At 32.2% G+C, this 21,221-nt stretch overlaps 2 long non-coding RNA genes across 2 annotated transcripts; both read left to right on the top strand.

The window, feature by feature from the left end:
• The first annotated feature begins 9,051 nt into the window (after positions 1–9,051).
• On the top strand, positions 9,052–11,385 carry LOC115887520. Its single transcript, XR_004051095.1, has 2 exons — positions 9,052–9,257; positions 11,256–11,385. It is a non-coding gene; the product is annotated as an uncharacterized LOC115887520 (long non-coding RNA).
• Positions 11,386–12,753: 1,368 nt separating this feature from the next.
• On the top strand, positions 12,754–14,014 carry LOC115887524. Its single transcript, XR_004051099.1, has 2 exons — positions 12,754–12,891; positions 13,889–14,014. It is a non-coding gene; the product is annotated as an uncharacterized LOC115887524 (long non-coding RNA).
• The last annotated feature ends 7,207 nt before the right edge of the window (positions 14,015–21,221 follow it).

The raw sequence follows: 21,221 nt of genomic DNA, 5'->3' as shown, positions 1-21,221 counted from the left end.
TAAATCTGTCTCGCTTGCAGTTGATTCTGACAAACTTTTATGATTATTGGAGCAATTTGTTCTATTGTACCAGACGTTAGACGGTTCATAATAGAAATGGAGACGGTGAAAACAGTGATACCCACACTGATAAAAAAGATAGACTTGAACTAAAGTCGTCATCGTTCTTGAAAAAAAAATTTAGTGGCAAGAGAATTTATTTTAGCGTAAAAGAAAATATTTTGCCTGAAGAAAAACTCTCTTAACTCAAGAAAACTGGTTCTCTTGAAAAATTCGAAAATTTCTCTTGAATCTATTTTCATTCAACCAAGTGCAAGTTACTTTGTTTTAAGATAATAAGAAAAATACGCTAGGAAGTATTTCATTCAAGACACATTGTCATTTTTCCAATAGCTAAATACTCTTTTGATGAAAAATAATAACAACACGCAAAGACGATGACGAATGACGGTATATACAATCAGTCGGCAGTCCGATCAGTCGTACATCATAGTACGTACGGGTTTTGTTGCTTGGAATTTTCCACTTGGAATTTTGCATAATTTGCCTTTTAAACGCATATCGTATAACAAATTAGTGATCGTTATTAACATGCATTTGTCATTTTTTATCGACAAATTTTAGGATATATTATATGGATTCTTTAAAAAAGTTTCTGAAAAAATGGAAACTAGAGCATTTATTTGCTATATTTGAAGGTAAGAGACATTTACCTAATGCACCTGTTTAGATAATGCATGTGTGACTATAGATAGAATAAGAATATAGGAATCGATTTTTTTATGCAAATAATTACAAAAATTTTAGAATAATTTCAAGTCGTCGTATTAAAAAATTCAAAATGTGACCAACGCTTATAATTTTAATAATTTATTTGCTTTACTTTGAAATCGTGATGTAACATTTCTTTGTAATTTGTAGAGTGATGAACCACCCCAAAAAATACCAAGGAGTGAAGAAGCAGAAATAAGTACTATCGAGGAAAATAATATATCACTTTACTTACTACGGACCAGGAAAACCTAAATTTATCAGAAAATAATATACCTCGTAATATGCCTGTATATGATGTATATACTTCTCTTAGATCAAAATAAATTTTAGTTGAGTCAATAGTATTCGCTATTGGTTTAAGCAAAGTGTCTCTTTAATCAAGAAATGTCCCTTTTCAATCAAGAATTTTTGCACGAATCAAAGAGACTATTGTTCTTGTAGCAAGAACTTCTTTGCATATTCATTTTGGGTCAAGAGTGCAATACTTTGGACAGATAGATTCTTCTATTCTCTAAAGTAATTTTTTACAGCTTATGAAAAGATAGTTAATGCTTTGGGCAAAGAAACGTCGTTCTTGGCCCTATTGAAAAGCGCCAATCTTTTGGGTCAAAGTCATATTCATTTCGACTGAGAGATCCTTTTTTTCAGTGCATGTCAAGTAAAACCGATTTTTACCTCAAAAAAAAAAATATTAATGAAGGAGTATAATGCCTAACCAACTATCTACAATCTCCATATGTAGTCATGAATAGAATGTAGAATGAGGGGGAGGGGGGGGGGTTAATCATTGCGACCTTAAAGATTAGTGGAGTGCCCAGAGGCTTTTACCTCGGAATTCAATTACATACTGTGAATGTATTATTGTGAAACCTTCTGTATTGTGTTTTCTAGATAATACTAAAATGTTTACCCATTTTTAGGGTTCCGTACCCAAAGGGTAAAAACGGGAACCCTATTACTAAGACTTGGCTGTCCGTCCGTCTGTCACAAAGCTCTATCTTATGAACCGTTATAGCTAGACAGTTGAAATTTTTTACAGATAATGTATCTATGTTGCCGCTATAAGAACAAATACTAAAAACAGAATTAAATAAATGTTTATAAATAAAAATTACTTTCACTGAACATTATCTTTTAAGTAAGAATTTTACACAGAATCTTTCAAGTCCTCGGTGCACAGTGCTTCGTCCCATGGACAAAGCGTTAGGACTTTAAAATTGCTAATACGTTGGAGAGCCGTTTATACTTAGCAATGTTCGAATCCCTGTCATATTACTTTTCATAAACATCGTTTTTGTTAGCAAATATTTTCATATTTATTTTAACTTTTACATATTTATTATTGATTAATTGAAAGAATATAATATATATATATTTTATAGAATATATAGAAATGTATATAGAATATATATATAAATATATAATTAAGACTATGGATATTGTTAAACAAGGTATGTACTTTAAATTTATTTCTAAGCAAGTTCGTGATTGTTTAGTTTTTATTTATTTTTTAAGATGATTCTTAAATGGGTATAAAAATTTGTACGTTTTCAAACTTCAGCTCGACATCTCAGTGACTACAGACTTATTAGTTTAATGAGTCACGCACTGAAAGTATTACTTAAAATAATACATAACAGAATTTATCACCTGCGTGAGCAAGAAAGCGAACTATGAACAGTTTACTTTTAAGAGTGGATTGGGAACACGAGCAATGCCGATTCTGTTTACAATTGATTGATCAGAAGGTACAAACCAACAAAAAATGTATTTGTGTTTCGTAAATTTCGAAAAAAGCATCTTATTAGAGTCAAACATACTAGACTCCAGTCGAAATGTTGTATGAGTTGGGAGTTGACAAAAGATGTAACACTTCTTGAAAAATATATATTGCATAACAAACAGCCCACATCTTTCAATTTAAATGAAAATCTCATACCCAAGAATATACAGAGAGGAAAAAAATAATATATGAATGTGGTCTCTTAAAGAGGTAACTATTAACATCCGAACCCCTCATACCGACGAAATGAACAGTAACAACGCGAAAAGTAACATATTAGAAAATGATGTACAGAAATATTTAATGTTTATATGTGAGGATAGTTCATCTACCTGTGATTTGGATACTACAGATTTGGAAGATTAAAGTCAACAGTGATTCTCATGAATCAACAGTAGATTTGATCTATGACACAGTTCTTAAAGAAAATTCTGATACTGGTCTCCAGAGTTTAGTGGAACGACTTGAAGGCTCCTGTTTCATTAAAGATGAAGATCAATTCTTTTAAAACTAAAGTCATGATGTTTGGAAAGATGTTCTAATGTACAAATCAATTATTACAAATTTAGGGCAATACTTAGAACAGGTCTACAAGTTTAAATATTTGGGGTCCTGGATAGTTAACACAGCTCTTGAACAACGACGTGGAAATAAAAACCAGAATAGAACAAGCAAGAAATGCATTTTTAAAAATGAAGAACGTCTTCCAGAACCCTAGATTGGACCTAGAGTTGAGAACTAGGCTCGTTAAGTGTTATGTTTGGTCAATCCTATTATACGGAGCAGAAACATGGACACTGAAAGTTCAAGAGATGAATCGCCTGGAATCGTTCGAAAATACTAAGAGTCTAATCATTTAATAGGCAATGAGAGTAATTGCTCAATATAATAAAAATAAGAAAAAGTTTGAATAAATTGCATATAATAAAAGAAAAATTTTGGACGTTTTACAATAGATAGTTAAGTGTAAGCACTGTGAAGTGGCCCCGAGGTTCGGCGTTAGGACTTTCTTGGCTGCTATGACGTTGGAGAGCCGTAGTAACCTCAGGTTCGAACTTATAGTCAAGGCGACTTTTTTTAATCGTTTTTGTTTAATTTTTACATATTTATTTTAACTTTTTACATATTTATTATTGATTAATACAATTTTTAGTAATGTGTTTCTTCATTTTTTTTTTAAATTACTTATACGTGCATTCAAAATTTCAGCTAAATCGGAAAAAAAAGGTTGACCAATTTTTTTAATACTTTTTCTTTTTTAATACTTTTTGTTTGACCAACGCACTTCACCTATTTTTTTAATACATTTTTCTTACAGTGCCATACTCTATACAGAGCGTCGGCTACATCGTGCATGTACAGTATTGGCCAAAAGTGGATGAACCAATACCAATAATTTCGAAGAAAATCAGATTTGAGGTGTTAAATATCAAAATTATTTTATGTACCTTTGTATGTTAAAAGTTTAATACATTCTCACCAAAATACTACAAACAAATATAAATTCTTCTGTTAGTCTTATCATTTATAGATAAGAATTGGCAAATATTGCTTTTTGTCTTGGACAAAGTAGATGAACCAAATATTTTTAAAAATCGTTAGTTTCATTTGTTCTGCTTTTATGAACAATTGCGATTTAAAAACATTTGAGCTCTTGTGATATATCATGCCACGTGGAATTAACTTGTCTGCAGATCTTAAGTTGCGAGTAGTGAATGCTTTTAAGGATGGTTTGAAGCAATCGGAAATCGCTAAGCAATTACGCCTTGGAAAATCAGCGGTACATTATATTTTAAAGAGATATAATGAGAGGGAGATGTCTCTATAAAAGAAAACCAGGACGACCTAAAAAGTTGGTCCCAATATGATAAAAGCCATAAAACGAATTTCTTCACAAGATCCATTTTTGCCGTCAACGAAGATAAAAGCAAAACTTGAAGAAATGGGCTATCCACCAGTGAGTACAAGGACGATCCGACGTAAATTAGTTAACGAGAAGTTGTTTTCCCGAAGATCCGCCAAGAAACCACTGCTATCAAAAAAAAATTTGAAGGCCCGATTAGCATTTGCCAAGGAATATCAAAACTGGACTGTGGCACAATGGAAAAAAGGTTGTTTTAGTGATGAATCAAAGTTTAATTTGGTGTCATCAGATGGAATTCAACATGTAAGAAGACCTCCCAACACACGATTGCTACCAAAGTACACGCGACCCACTGTAAAACATGGTGGGGGCTCAATCATGGTATGGGGGTGTTTTTCTGGGTATGGGATGGAGCCTCTCCATAAAATTGAGGGCTTAATGGATCTGTTTGGCTACAGAGACATTTTACAAAACCTTTTAGTGCCTAATTTGGAGAAAAAAATGCCAGTTGTACACTACTTCCAACATGATAACGACCCGAAACATGCCTCACAATTGGTTAAAAGGTTTTTGGAAGATGAAATGGTGACTGTCCTCAAATGGCCATCGCAATCCCCAGACCTGAATCCAATAAAAAATTTATGGGAAATTTTGGATCAACACATTAGGACCAAATTCTACAAAAATAAGCAAGAATTATTTGCAGCTTTGGAAGAGTCTTGGAAAAATATCGATTTTTCTATAATTGAAAATCTTCTGGGATCCATGCCTAAGCGATGTCTGAAAGTAATTAAGAATAAGGGTTATTACACTAAGTACTAGTAAATTATAAGTTAATTTTTCAGTTTTTGTTAACATAAGATTTTTTTTATTCTACTTTTGTCCAATAGTTTTTTCAATTTAAATTTTTTGCTACCTTACTAAAGCACATTTTAAAAAAACAATGCTATTTATTTTTATAGCACTGACCCTAAACTTCAAGTAAATATAGCTCAAATTTTAATTTTAAACATATTAGGAAAAACCCATTATTTTAACAAAGTTCATCCAGTTATGGCCAATACTGTATTTGTGATGTGTATCATCAGTGTTTCACAAGCACACTATTTCACTATTTCTCATTACAGGTACACATTTTTAACCTTGATTAATTATTAGTATTGAGACATACTTTTTTTAATTCCGAAATTTTATGTAACATTGATAAATATATGTTTGGCATTTAATAACTTCCAAGTTTATTACAATAATAAATTTTTCATCGCAAAAAGAATTTTATGTTTTCCACAAAATGAAAGAAAATTATTATAACAAAGTACTAAAAAAATATATATATTCATAAATGATTAATATTTTTTCTACTCGTAATAAATTCCTTGAAATAATAATTTCTGAATATTTTTTACAACGTTACTCGCTATGGAAAAAATTATTGTTATACACGACGATAAAATTGCATTATCTATACCAATAAAATATATATAAAATACCATTTTATCATCTTGTATAAAAAATAACTATTTGTTTATCCCATTTCATGTTTAAAATTATAGAAAATACAATATATTACTAATGACAACAAATTTATTTATTAGGGAAATTTGGTCCTGTCCAGTGTGAAAAAAAATAATTGGTTCTGTTCCTAGTTCCTACTACAGTCTTACTAACTGCAACTGTGTGGATTTGTTGTTATATTCGTAGTCGGTTTTTTTATGTCTTATTTATTTTTAGCCGACCATACCCAACAGGAACAGGTATGGTAGGCTATTAAGATCGGCAAAAAAAAGTTTTTTTAATTTCACTCAAAATGAGTCATTTGGGTCATAAATGACCTAAATACAAAATATTTTCATGGTATCTGTCTGTCCGTCTGTCTGTAACACGATAACTCAAAAACCGCTAAACCGATTTTATCCAAATTTGGCACAAAAATACTGTGGCACTTAGTGATGAAATGAAAAAATATACATTCCCGTGATTTTTTACGTAAAAAATGTCTCTTAGTAAAAATCGTTACGAGCAACCGTTCTCAAGATATTTAGAATGGGAACAGTCAATACATGTTATTATCAACAAAAAATAAAGATGTTGAGTAGATAGTTATTTGACTAAAATTCAGTTCGGACCACCCTGTATATATGATTTGTTTTGCTATCGGTATCACTCACCAAACCTAAATTCCCTTATGACAGGTTTGCCACCCATTCGAATCATTTTCGATTGATCCGTATAATGCTCGTAGCTAGGGATCGGCAAGACAAGAAATCTTGTCTTGACAAGCAATTTCTTGTCTTGTCTTGAAATATTTTCAAGAATTAAAAAAAATCTTGTCTTGACCATTTCTTGAGAGTTAATTTCTTGTCTTGGTTCAAGAAATCTTGAAATTTCTTGATATCTTGACAAAAGGGGAACCCCCGTTTAAAATTCGTTTGTTAAAGGAGAACCTCCTGTTTAAAAGTCGCGGTGAGATTGATTAATGTGATGTTTATGCTTTATGCGTAAAATAGAGGGTCGGGCATCTAATTTTCAAAAAATTCAAAAACTTTGGGCTCATTATACTACAGTAGCCAAAATCATCAGATTTACATAATTTTGTTAATTATTATTACTATTATCTAACATTAAAATGAGTGTTTGTGATGGTTCATTGAGCAGCAAATCTGAGCCATTCGTAATTGAATCTGGTTCAGAATACCTACCACCTCAGACACCTGGACGTAGAAGTTTAATTAGCGACCATGAGAGTAGTGACGGTGATAATACAACTACCGATAAAAACAGTCAAAACACAACATGATATAGTCTGTAAAACGAATAACTTTGAATTTGACAGTTCCCGCGGGCTTTTCTAGTGTTAGTTTTATTAGGTTAGCAACTTGCGGGCCATGCTGATGCAATGCCATCTCTAATAGAACAGCCTCGGAGCGAGATTTCTGACGTCACGCTAGTTAGATATTACGGATTAATTATGTTGTAGAATACATGGAAAACATTCCTCGTATATGTAATTTTTTGGATTATATTCGACACATTTACATTCGACATTTTTTTCAAATGACACAGCACTGATGAAGGCTATAAACGTTTGCTATAACGTTTTTTTTAAACTAAAAAAAAATAATGAAAACCCGAATGCAAACTTAATCAGCGTTTTTCCCGAACCTAAATCCCAAAAAATAAAAAATTTTAGAATAATTTTACATATAAAATGACAGCGATCTTCATTTCATAGCTATCGCTGACGCCTTTTTTTCTATGATATTGTATTATTTGCAAATATAATTTTTCGCACATTGATGCTTGCAAAATATACATATAAATTTTGGGAAATGCAAATAATAATACATCACTATTAGTAGATATTGAATGTTTTTTGTTAAATTAGATCAATTTTCAAACCCCAAAATTTAAAATATATTTTACATTTTACCCATTATCTTATGTACCTATTCATTATTTGTATATTGTAAAACATATGATGCATTTGTATGGTTCATAGTTTATTTGCCAAAGTATTTATTACTATAAATAGGTATATGTATATTGTATTTATTAACTGTATATTATGTATAGTTCATGTACACTATATCATTTTTAAAATACAAACCAAAAATACGAGGAATAATTATGTTTTCCGTGTATTCTACAACATATTTATTAATCCGTGGTATCTAACTAGAGTGACGTCATAAATCTCGCTCCTAGGCTGTTCTATTAGAGACGGCATTGGTCTGATATTTAGAAATGTCAAAGGCTGATGACATTTTACTTTTGTCAATTATGACATTTCGCGTTGATTTTTGCAAGAAGTGGAAGAACTGTCACTTGTTTTATAATTTTCCTTTTCTATTTCACGAAAGTAAAAAGAGTTACCTATCTGATTCGTTCAGGCACTCATTTTAAAGAATATCAGTAACTTTTTGGATAGAGGGATTTTATATTTGCCATGTTGGTAAAAAATAACGGTCAAAATTCAAAGTTATTCATTTTATAGACTATAAAAGCTACTTCAGTGGCGGACATTAAAATGTATTATTTTTTTATTTTAAAAGTTTTACGTTCCTTCAAAAAGTCTGTATGCCACTGATGTAGATTTTTTCTAATATCGTAGGCCATAACATATCCAAAAAATTATAAAAAAAACATTTAAAAATTATTAGGCATTAAAAAATGTTCCAATTTAATTTGGCTCACAGTATGCCAACTTTGGACATTGGACATCCGACAAAGTGCCGCTTTGTACAAATATTTTTTGCTTAATAATTTTTTTTATCCATCATTTAATGGATATTCATATAATATCCAAAAACCTAAGTAAATGAGTATTTCTTTTTTATTTTATATTTTCAAGAAATTTCAATAATTTTCTTGATTTCTTGTCAAGAAATCTTGATCTTGAGAAGTGATTTCTTGTCTTGTCCTGAAAACTAAAAATCATTTCTTGTCTTGATCTTGTCTTGAAATCAAGACAAGGTCAAGAAGTTGTCAAGAAAATGACGACCCCTACTCGCAGCGATGCTAATGTTTTGCGCGCCCGGTATAACTTCATTATTTGGCTTTGTCGTTATCGCTAAATTTTATGGGTGTCGTAAATTGAAAAAAACCGTATAAATGTTCCGACACGAAGGGAACCAGCTACAATTTGAGTTTAAAGTCTTATTTATAAACAAATATGGTAAAATTAACAACCTTAGTTCTTCTGGTACTTGTGGTAACAGTCTTAAACGCAGGTATGTCTACATCAAGCGATGTAGGGAGCAAGGGAGTCAATCGCCAGGTCTTCGACATTCCATGTAAAGATGGATACATACGTGTAGGTGGGAAGTGTACAGAAGTGTAAGTTTTTATATAAATAGATAGTTTGGATTTTTAAAAAAATGTACCTTCTTTTGGTATTTTCCCCAAAAAATGTTTTAGGGTTTTTCTCATATACTGATTTTATTGCCAATAATACCAGTTATGTTCTACAGGATTTTTTGTTCTCATATTGGTTCATTTTAGATTAGACATTTTCCAGTCTTATCCGTTTTTAAAAAAGTCTAGCAACTTGGAGACTGTACAGGGTGGGTCAAATTCGACGCTTTTAAATGGAAACACCCTTTTCTGTAGGAGATAGACAAAAACTAATATCGGTGTCTGGAGCTCAATTTTTGTCAAAAACATGATGGTGAAAACCGCATATCGATATCTGTTACCGTTTCGGAGTTACGGGGTGTTTTTCAAAAATATGCATTTTTAATAAATCGCTGTAACTTTTATGCTATGGAATATGTTGTATTTTTTTGAAAACATTTCCAAAGCACCTTTTACAATAGACTTTAAGGTTTAAGTATAATTTTTGTAAAATTAATAATTTAAGAATTATCAACAGAAAATTTGATTTTTTATATGGGACACCCTGTATATTTTTAGTTTATTGAAAAGAATTTAAAATTACCTTTCCAAAAATACAACACACTTGATATTTTGCTCGATTCCTCTTCGAGATATAGAGTATATAAAAATTTGCCCGCTTCTACTTCGAAAAAATTCAAGTTGTGAGCATCAATTAAAAAGAAAATAATATTTGTTATGAGAGATGCAGAATTTTATAACAATTTAAAATATATATTAACCAACATCAACACATTTAAACTATATCTAATAGCAATAAAAATAAATAGCAAACCAAGACAAGATATTTTGCTACAGGTGTTCGACATATCGACTGTCTTCTGTTATGGACAGCCACACGGGGCCGTTTTTGAGCATTTCTCGCGGAATTCATTCTCAGTGGGAGTGAAAGACACCCTCTCATAACTGCTAAGTATTTCTAATTCTTGTCTAGATTATACGGAATAAGGAACCTTTATTCTTCAGCAAATATATCCATAGGATTAGATCCATGGGCACTAAGTCAGGCGGCCTCGACGGCCAACGGCTGGGATCTCGATTAGCTATTCAATTATTCTTGAAATTGGCTGCAAAAATTTGCTGATAACTTCAGCGTTCAGAGGCGGTGCGTCGTCATGCTGGAAAAATGTGTTTTCGAGTTCCATTAAGGGCATATCAGCAATAAGTGATCCAAAGCCTACTAGTTAAAAGTAGCGAAATTTTAAAAATTCTGTATTTCGAAGGGGATTATAACAAAATATCAAGTGTGCTATATTTTTGGAAAGGTAATTTTAAATTCTTTACAGTTAATTAAAAATATAGAGGGTGTCCCAAATAAAAAATCAATTTTTCTGTTGATAACTCTTAAATTATTAATTTAAAAAAAATTATACTTAAACCATTAAATTCTACGTAAAAAGGTGCTTTGGAAATGTTTTCATAGAAATACCAAATTTTCCATAGCAAAAAAGTTACAGCAATTTGTTAAAAATGCACATTTTTGAAAAACACCCCGTAACTCTGAAACGGTAACAGATATTGATGTGCGGTTTTCACCATCATATTTTTGATGAAAATTGAGCTCCAGACACCGATATTAGTTTTCGTTTATCTCCTATAGAAAAGGGTGTTTCCATTTAAAAGCGTCGAATTTGACCCACCCTGTACACTAAATAAATCTCTTCGTCAGTGGCCTACCAGTAGAAAGAACCACACATTTGCCATAAAATGTGTTTCTGTCGTTTCTTCTTGAGACAGACTGAAATCTGCACATGCTCCAAACAGGTTTAGATGCCTGTTCAGCTTACAAAGTCCTATTAGTAAACCCACTACAGCTTTAACAGTCTTTCCGTTTTTGCTTGCATTATTTTTCAATTCTTTGCAATATTTTAACACAAACTGCGTTTTGAAACGTGCTGATCTCTATATTTGTTAATTTATCTTTTTTTTTTGTTGTTTCAGATTCAAGGGTTAGGAGCTTTTTCGAGGTTTCACATTCAAACACTATACCGGGCATCAATAAAAAAATGGACCAATTATACGTGTATAAAAAAATATTATAACAATATTAAATGCGAAACTAAGAGACTTCTATTGTCCTTATTTATTTTTCCTTACACAACGTTGTTGTCAGAAGTATCACTGACCACTGACCGTTATTAAGTGTGAACTCATCTAAATTCTAAAACTACTGAGCTTAATATTCTAGAGCCGACCATTCACGATTCATTTATTCTTAAGGGCGTTGGTTAAATTTACTTAGTAATCGAAATGGTACATTATTCTTTTTTAATTATGGTGTCGTGCAATGGCCAAGTCATTATAATTATTACACAAATAAAGATGTCTAATATTGATACTAACAAGTTGTAACAAAATTGTTGAATAGGTGCTTAAAGAGAAACTAAATAAAATAAAATGACTTTGTTTTACATGAGATAGGTGCCCGGTGGCGTAGAGGTACAGGCTCTCGTCTACCAATCTCAAGGTAGTGGGTTCGTAACCACACCCGGTATTTCAGCCGACTATTTTTATTAAAATAAAGATAGTTTGGGTACCTAGGTCGACTGAGCCTTAAATGAGTACTTGGGATTCACAATCCTGAGGTAATAATAGACGGTTGAAGCGTAGTGCTAGCCACATTACCTTCCTTGTATACCGAACGGTCCCAGTATGGCAAGCTGTACCTTGCTACACCCAAGGCGTTAAACGCTATATACGGGAGCTATTATTATTATTATTTACATGAGATTCTACAATTTTTTATAGTGGGAGAATTGTACTTCGATACTTGGCATTTTTTACATTCTATGTTTTGTCTCATTTCTTTTTATGGGTTATCCTCCTACTTTTTTCTCGGGTAATATAATATAATTCAAAATAATATTAAAGAAGTTTGTCCAGAAATAATTCGTAAACTTTCTATTATTGTATGGCTAAGAAATGAAGATCGCTGTCATTTTAAATGTAAAATTATATAGAAAATGTCATCGATGTTATTATCCAAGCCAACCGAACGCCATTTTTTCTCGTTCGCTGTATTTAAGCAGTTGCTGTCGAACAGCAACTGTTTAGAAATGTTATTGATTTTTTCACTCGTGTATTCTTTCTTCCTTACTGAATAAAGTTCTTTATTATTATTATTACTCTGCTGAAATTTTTCGATCTATATAATTTGTTTTGCCATCGGTACCAATTGCCAAATCTAAATTCCCTTATGACAGGTTTTCCACCCATTCCAATCATTTTCGATTAATCCGTATAATGCTCGCAGCACCGCTAATGTTTTGCGCGCCCGGTATAACTTCATTACTTGGCTAATGTCGTTATCGCTAAATTTTATGGGTTTCATAAATTGAAAAAACCGTATAAATGTTCCGACACGAAGGGAATCAGCTATAATTTGAGTTTAGTCTTATTTCTAAACAAATATGGTAAAATTAACATCCTTAGTTCTTCTGGTACTTGTGGTAACAGTCGTTCAGGCAAGCAGTCAGTTAAATGCAGGTAAAAAAAAGGGAGTCAATCGCCAGATCTTCGCCAACATTCCATGTAAAGCTGGATACATACGTGTCATAGGTGGGAAGTGCCCAGAAACGTAAGTTTTTATATAAATAGAGAGATTGGATTTTTAAAAAAAATGTATCTTCTCTTGGTATTACCCACAAAACATGTTTTAGGGTCTTTCACATATACTGATTTTATTACCAGTAATACTAGTTATGTTCTACAATATTTTCTTTTTCTCATATTGGTTCATTTTAGGTTAGACACTCTCCGGTCTTATCCTTTTTTCAAAAAGTCTAGCCAGCTTGGAGACTGCACCCTCCATAAAGCTCTTCGTCAATGACCTACCCAATGACTAAAGAATATACACTCATGTAACAAAGTGTCTAGTCCTAGCAGTCAACTTTTAAGCTTGACCAATCAGGTTGGTTAGCGTGGTTATTTGAAGGGTGCTAATTCATTTGTGTTTGTCAAAAACTCTAACGTGATTGGTCGGGCTTAATAGTTGCCTGCTAGGGCTAAACACAAGTCATGTAAGAACGTTTTCGATGGGCCACCCTGTATGTACTTGATGTGTGCTATACGTCGATACTAGTTTTGTACCTTTTGTTAATATTTTAATACGGGTTTTCCGTAATTAATTAGTATGATGCCACCGCCTAACACCATAGGCGTAGTCAAAACATTTATCAAAAATATAAATATCCCTTCAACCAGCTAAGTTAAAAAAATATGGCCACGGCACTGTTTGGTGCCATGGTAACAATTTGCTCTCGAGTGTTATTTGTCCTTGAATTCTTTAGTCATTGGGCCTACCAGTAGAAAGAACCGCACATTTGTCATAAAATGTGTTTCTGTCGTTTCTTCTTCAGATTGACTGAAATCTGCACATGCCCCAAACGTCCAAACAGCTTTAGATGCCTGTTCCAGCTTACAACTTACAACGTCCTATTAGAAAACCCACTACAACTTTAACAGTCTTTCCGTCATTATTTTTCATTTCTTTGCAATTTTTTTACACAAACTTCATTTTGAAACGTGCTGATCTCTATTTATTTGCTATTTTATATCTTTTTTTTTTGTTTCAGATGGCCCAAAATAAGCTAAACCCTAAGCAAAAGAATATATACCGGCCATCAGTAAAAAATGGACCAATACTATGTATATAATATATTTATACTTGTATAAAATATATTTAATGCCTACTAAAAGAATTTCGGATTTTTCTTTATTTATTTTTGCTTACACAACGTTTCGGTCAGAATTATCACGACCGTTATCAAGTGTGAACTAAACTAAATCCTAAAACTACTGTGCTTATACAGGGTGGTTCAAAAAACATGTGCCATCTCTCGTGGGGAGATTTCTCACGTAAAAATAAGATTTATTTTTCATATCAACATAAGGCCGATTCTGCTTTGTTTGGCAGCTTTGTTGTCAAAAACATGATGGTGAAAACCGCATATCGATATCTGTTACCGTTTCGGAGTTACGGGGTATTTTTCAAAAATATGCATTTTTAACAAATCGCTGTAACTTTTTTGCTATGGAAAATTTTGTATTTTTATGAAAACATTTCCAAAGCACCTTTTTACGTAGAATTTAATGGTTTAAGTATAATTTTTATAAAATTAATAATTTAAGAATTATCAACAGAAAATTTGATTTTTTATATGGGACACCCTGTATATTTTTAATTTGTTGAAAAGAATTTAAAATTGCCTTTCCAAAAATATAACACACTTGATATTTTGCTCGATTCCTCTTCGAGACATAGAGTATATAAAAATTCGCCCGCTTTAAATAAGTAGGCTTTGAACGGCACCGGCTGTAATGCAAAAAAAATCTAGCTGTGAGAAACGAAAATAATATTTGCTATGAGAGATGCAGAATTTTATAGCAATTTAAAATATATTTAACCAACATCAACACATTTAAACTATATATAATAACAATAAAAATAAATAACAAACCAAGACATGAGATTTTGCTAGAGGTGTTCGACAATTCGACCGTCTTCTGTTATTGACAGACGGGGCAGTTTTTGAACATTTCTCGCGGAATTCATTAACTTAGTGGGGGTGAAAGATACCCTCTCATAACTGCTAAGTATTTCTAATACTTGTCTAGATTATACGGAAGAATATGAAACCTTTATTCTTCGGCAAATATATCCATAGGGTTAGATCCATGGGCACTAAGTCAGGCGGCCTCGACGTCCAACGGCTGAAATCTTGGTTAGCTATTCATTTATTCTTGAAATTGGCTGCAAAAATTTGCTGATAACTTCAGCCTTCAGAGGCGGTGCGTCGTCTTGCTGGAAAAATATGTTTTCGAGTTCCATTAAGGGCATATCATCAAGAGGTCCAAAGCCTACTAGTTAAAAGTGGCGAACTTTTAAAAATTCTGTATTTCGAAGGGGATTATAACAAAATATCAAGCTTGCTATATTTTTGGAAAGGTAATTTTAAATTCTTTTCAGTTAATTAAAAATATAGAGGGTGTCCCAAATAAAAAATCAATTTTTCTGTTGATAACTCTTAAATTATTAATTTAAAAAAAAATATAATTAAACCATTAAATTCTACGTAAAAAGGTGCTTTGGAAATGTTTTCATAGAAATACAAAATTTTCCATAGCAAAAAAGTGACAGCGATTTGTTAAAAATGCACATTTTTGAAAAACACCCCGTAACTCCGAAACGGTAACAGATATTGATGTGCGGTTTTCACCATCATGATTTTGATAAAAATTGAGCTCCAGGCACCGATATTAGTTTTCGTCTATCTCCTATAGAAAAGGGTGTTTCCATTTAAAAGCGTCGAATTTGACCCACCCTGTACAGTTTATGATCATCTGCTGATGATGTTAACATGGTTAGCGAAACGCGCGTCCAGTGTAAAAGTAAAAGTGTTTTGGTGTATTGTGGTGATTTAGTGTTTTTATTTTGATAAACCATACTCCAAAAACGCTTCCGCTTGGAGTAAAATGGCGCTAAAATTTGAATTATTTTTCGGTTTTTATTTTATTACTCGTAAGCCAGAGGACCTAAATACGCAAGTGTTTGGTTAAATGCTAAGGGCAACGTGGCTGATATGTGTGAAAAAAATTAGATTAATTGCTATAGAGGGTGTTGTTTTTGTGAGTGTCAACTGCACGCAACCTTGTCGAAAATTTTTGTCGCGCGCCACTGGATAAATTTGTATTTTTTTTATACCTTCCGTCTTTTTACTAACTTTTCTTGTTCTTAAATTTTGATATGTCGCTTAGTTTTCGAGATATTCCACAAAATTCCGAACATAGCTCAGCTGCGTTCGAAAAATGTTACTTAATTAGCAGCATGCCATAGATAAAAAATAATTCAAATTTTAGCGCCATTTTACTCCAAGCGGAAGCGTTTTTGGAGTATGGTTTATAATACAAACTATCATTATTTCGGTTAGTTCTATCGAGAGATACCTGAAGTTATTCTAGTAAAATCTGAATCACCCTGTATAAGCAACAAATGTGTTAAATCTTAAGGGGTATTCTCACTTCTCACGACTCGTGTACTTGACAAACATTTGTAATTGGTATACAGGGTATGTATACACGGTGCGTCGGGCATTTATACAGAATTTCTAAGTTATTTATTATAGCAGCTACGCCGAATTATCGCCAGACCCTGTGTGCCAATAAAAAATACTTGCTAGGTAGGTTTATTTGGCTGTCAATTGATATTTTTTTAATACACTTTTAACCATAGATTTTGAAGTAGTTTGATATACAGATAAAATCTGTTTAATTATAAGTATTGGGACATACTTTTTTAATGCCGATATTTTATGTAATATTGATAAATATTTATGTTTGGCATTTAATAACTTCCAAGTTTATTACAATAGTTAATTTTTCGTCGTAAAAAGAATTTTATTTTTTTCTACAACATAAAATAAAAGTATTATAACTAAGACGAATGATTTATTATTATAAATTAAATGTCAAATTTCAAATTAATTTTAAACAATAGTTTGTACGATGTTTACTAGAAAATTGTAAATATTTTGAGATTACATTTCTTAAGGGTTTTGACGGAAGCCAGTATCTGAGACGATTTTACAAAGATTAGTTCTACATCTCCGATATCAGTCGTACCAAAGTTTATGGCAAGCATCAAGCACATTGGGGCTACTACAGTGGTGCCCGAGGGTGCCCGAGGGTGCCACCCTTCCGCTACTGCTGTGCTGGGCACCCCCCAGAGAAATATTGTATTATGACTCTTGGCTACGTATTAATTGCTTGTGATGTAGTAAAAATGACGTGTTTTCTAGTTTTGTTTAGTTAATATTATTTTGTTGTGTTCAAAAGATGTGTTAATTTTTTTTAGGAAATTTTGTAGTTAATTTTTTAGTAAAGTAATCTACGGAAACACGGTTTGATAACCAAGTCTATGAAATTTATTGATAGAGAAATTCATGTAAACGTATTATTCAAAAAATGTGTTTTTTAAAATTATTCTTCATTTAAAAAAAAACAAAAGCACTAGGCTCGCCTGGGCGAACCCCTGACCCCCCCCCAGGATGAATTGCTAGTTAAGCTAATGATCAAGCATATGATCGGAAAAAAAAACGGCGTCAGCGATGGCTATGAAATGAAGATCAATAAATAAATGCCTTTACTGTCAAAAAATTTTACAATTTGTAGACAAAGGTAAAGTAAACAAACAAAAGAGAATACAAATCAAGTATACAAAACAGAGTACTAATATACATATATACAAACAAAATATATAGGTATAAACAAACAAGTAGTACAAATTACATTGTCAGTCTTATTGTTTAAAATAAACATTTATAAATGTTTACAATGTCAAAGAATAAAAACAAAATAAAAATAAGAATCAAAAATTATTTAGGTAGTTAATAGTAAATATAGTAATAGCAAATATTACACCATCAATGTTTACAAGATCAAATTCGATTATCAAAATATCTAGTCTTGTCTAGTAAATAAGATTTCCATGCTTTGCGAAATTAAGAAAATGATTTTATGGATTTGATTTTAAATGGCAGGTGATTGTGCATTTTTTTCGAGTTGTATAATATTGAACTTATAAACTAACTCTGAGCGTGGGGTAGGTAGATAAAGATCTTGTTCCGCGTTCCTGAGTGGATAAGTGTGAGATGGCCTTTCTTGAGAAGCTGATACATGCTTACGTAGTAGGCAAACGGATTCAAATATACTACTGTATTTTTCAAAAAAGTCCCGGCAATAAGTTCTACTGTTTAGTCCCAGTGAATATCGAACAGCTCTCTTCTGGAGCTTGAAAATGCGGTCAAATTGAGTCGCACAACACCTACCCCGGAACCCGGAATGGAAGGGCATATCTGAGGTGTGACTCACAAAGTAAATAATAAACAGTTCTAGCCACTGACAAGTTAAGCTCCTTAGAAACAGATCTTAATGCAAAACAGGCAGAGCTTAATTTCGTAGATATGCATGTCCCATTTTAGAGAATTGTCTACAACAAGTCCTAAGAATTTTACAGATTTTACGACGTCAATAGTGGTGTTGTTAAGTACAAAAGGCTGCAGCGAGTTTTTATACGACAAAGCTTTAGTTTTAGACACGTTGAGACGCAGGAGGTTCAAATCGCACCAAGATTTAATGGTGCTTAAGTCATTTTATATAATCCTATGAAGTGCCGTGACGTCCTTGTTGCTCCAAGTCGTCCGCATAAAATAATTAACTAGAAAGAAGTGTCAACTCTGTGTTAAATCGTGGAAACACGATACGCCACCGAAAGCCTTCGTTGTCGTCTGGAGAACTAATTTTCCAATTGACAGGTTGACATGATAAGGACATGATGGCTTAATTTTCATTTCCGTTTCCGGTTATTCAATGGCGGGCCCTCTTTCAGTTCAAATGTATTTTGTATTTTTTCTTTTCATAAATAAAACCAAAAAATAATTTATTCACATATATTTATTTGAAATATGGAACAGCGTGACTAAATAAATATAAAAATATAGAGGATTGTATTGTTTCACTACCAGTTAGTTAATTATATGTACTTTTAACGTAAATTAGTTAAGGTATAAGCATGACTTACAGTAATTTGTAAATAAACACACGTATTCGCAGACTTCAAGGACAGAAAACGGACACAGGGACATGAAAACGGGAGCCTTATACAAAAACCTGGGTATACCAAAACCTGAAAACAGAAAAACAAATTTTTTTATACTAAAATTAACAATGTAAAAATATCAATATTAAATTTATTTAATATTGATATATTAGGTATAAAGTATAAATATACTGTTTAAAAAAGCGTCCATTATTCCCAAAAAGACCTGGCTTATAAATCAAAAAGAAGCAAAAAGAGACTTTTAGTCGGATAACATAATCAGATTATCAGTCAGATTTATTGCATTATTGACAATAAATCGCACATACTGGAGATAACTAATGTTGGCTATAGTTAAAAATGATCTTACCTAGCTGTAAATTGTTTCCATTTTCAAAAAAATCGCCGATCAAAGAGATTATAACACCATTTTCTTGCATCTAAAAAATGAAAAACAGTGTTTATTTACTACCTATTTTTCATATACATGGGACTCAACGTAAGATTACTGCAGAAACGTCATTTTCTCCAGGATTCTTCATGTAACATATATTTTATATACTTTATTACCTTTATAATTATAAATTTCAGCCGAAATATTAAATTGAACTTCCAAAACGAAACTAAACGGAATGAATTAAAATGGCGTCGAATATTTTCGAATTTGTTCTAGAACAAATCTGAAGTTGTCTCTGAAACTATCTGTCAATTCTAAACTGTGAAGTTAGACAATAGATAGACAAAAACAATGCTGTCCTTGTCTAGGCGGCTATACTTGTCGTGAGGAGAATGACAGGAATGACACTAATGACTGTTTCCAATTTTCCTATTTCACTGTCACCCTCCTGGTCGTCCGCAAAAAGACATATTTTACCACTGATGTTTATGTTAGCAATGTCGTTAATAAAAAGAAGAAACAAAATAGGGCCTAGTACTGAGCCTTGAGGTACTCCACATTCTAAGAATTCACTGAAGATTGATCACTGTCAATTTAAATGTAAAATTATATAGGAAATGTGATCGATGTTCTTGTCCAAGCCAACTGGACTCCGTTTTTTTTCGATAATATGGTATAAGAATAATATGGTTAATAAACCATTTACACAATGAGTGGAAAGTGAAGCCCATCAAATGAAATGGGAATATCAATCTTGCGTAAGTTTATCCTTTTGGTTCAACACGATTTTTCTGCGCAGACCCCAAATAAATCGATCTGATTCGTCTACATCATCACCTGACCGCGCATTATTTTAAACTCTAATCTATACTAATATATAAAATCCTTAAGCGACTGACTCACTGATTAATCACGATCCTGCTCAAACCACTCAACGTAAGAAGCTCAATTTTGGCATACAGGTTGATTCTAGGCTGTAGAGGTTCGATAAGAAGGGATTTTTCCAAATTCCAGTTCCAAGGGGGTGAAACCACCCCTCAAATATTACAATATTTTTTATTTAGAAAACGGTCAAGTTTCCGAAAAAACGCTTAAACACGTACTGTTTGACCAGCGGATCTGTAGCTACGGAAGGAATGCGAGAAAAAAAAATCGATATTGCCACGTTTATCTATAAAATTGCAAAATTGCCAGACATGAACTATAAATTTAATATATTTTTATTATATATAATGTGTTTAGCATATATTCTGACGTATATTACTAAGGAATTTTAACGTAGTTCATATTGTTCGATATGTTTTATTTAATAACTTATTTCTTTCATTCTGTATAATCTGCCTATTATGAAAGTTGAAGATTTTCAACGATATCATTGGCAAACCGGCATCGCCGCGCATGGCCGCCTATTCATCGAACATGATTGGCGAGTACGTCACAGGATTTGTTACCACGCGGTTGCCATGGCTTTTACGCCTTTCCTATTCGCTTGCTTTATCCCCAACTTCACGGTCTCTTCTGAAAAGAGTAGGAATATTGAATACTATTGAAATATCCAGTGGCGGTGTCATTTTTTTTGATCATTATTACTTTATTTCATTATTTTATACCGGTTATCCTAAACTTTATTCCTATATTTTTAGTATATTTGATAGTTAAGTTGTGTTTTATTGTTTTGTTATCTTGTTATAATGTTTTTCGTTCGTAGTTTTTAATCATTAATATCAAGTTTGATCGTATATTTGTGTTTTAAAACGAATAAATTTGTTAAGGATAAGACGCTACATAGTCAGACAAGAGAAATAATAGCTAATTTATATAGGTAAGTTAATAATAACGTGGATGAAATCTCATTTGGTATATTTCCTTGTGTTCATAATAGGGTTTGCGATGAAGAAGCTACAGAGAGTTCGCT

Source organism: Sitophilus oryzae, unplaced genomic scaffold (genome assembly GCF_002938485.1).
Source record: "Sitophilus oryzae breed Bouriz unplaced genomic scaffold, Soryzae_2.0 scaffold_576_pilon_pilon, whole genome shotgun sequence".
In the NCBI taxonomy this organism is placed as follows: domain Eukaryota; kingdom Metazoa; phylum Arthropoda; class Insecta; order Coleoptera; family Curculionidae; genus Sitophilus; species Sitophilus oryzae.
The sequence above is the reverse complement of the archived record's forward strand: the minus strand, read 5'-3'. Positions and strand labels throughout refer to the sequence as shown.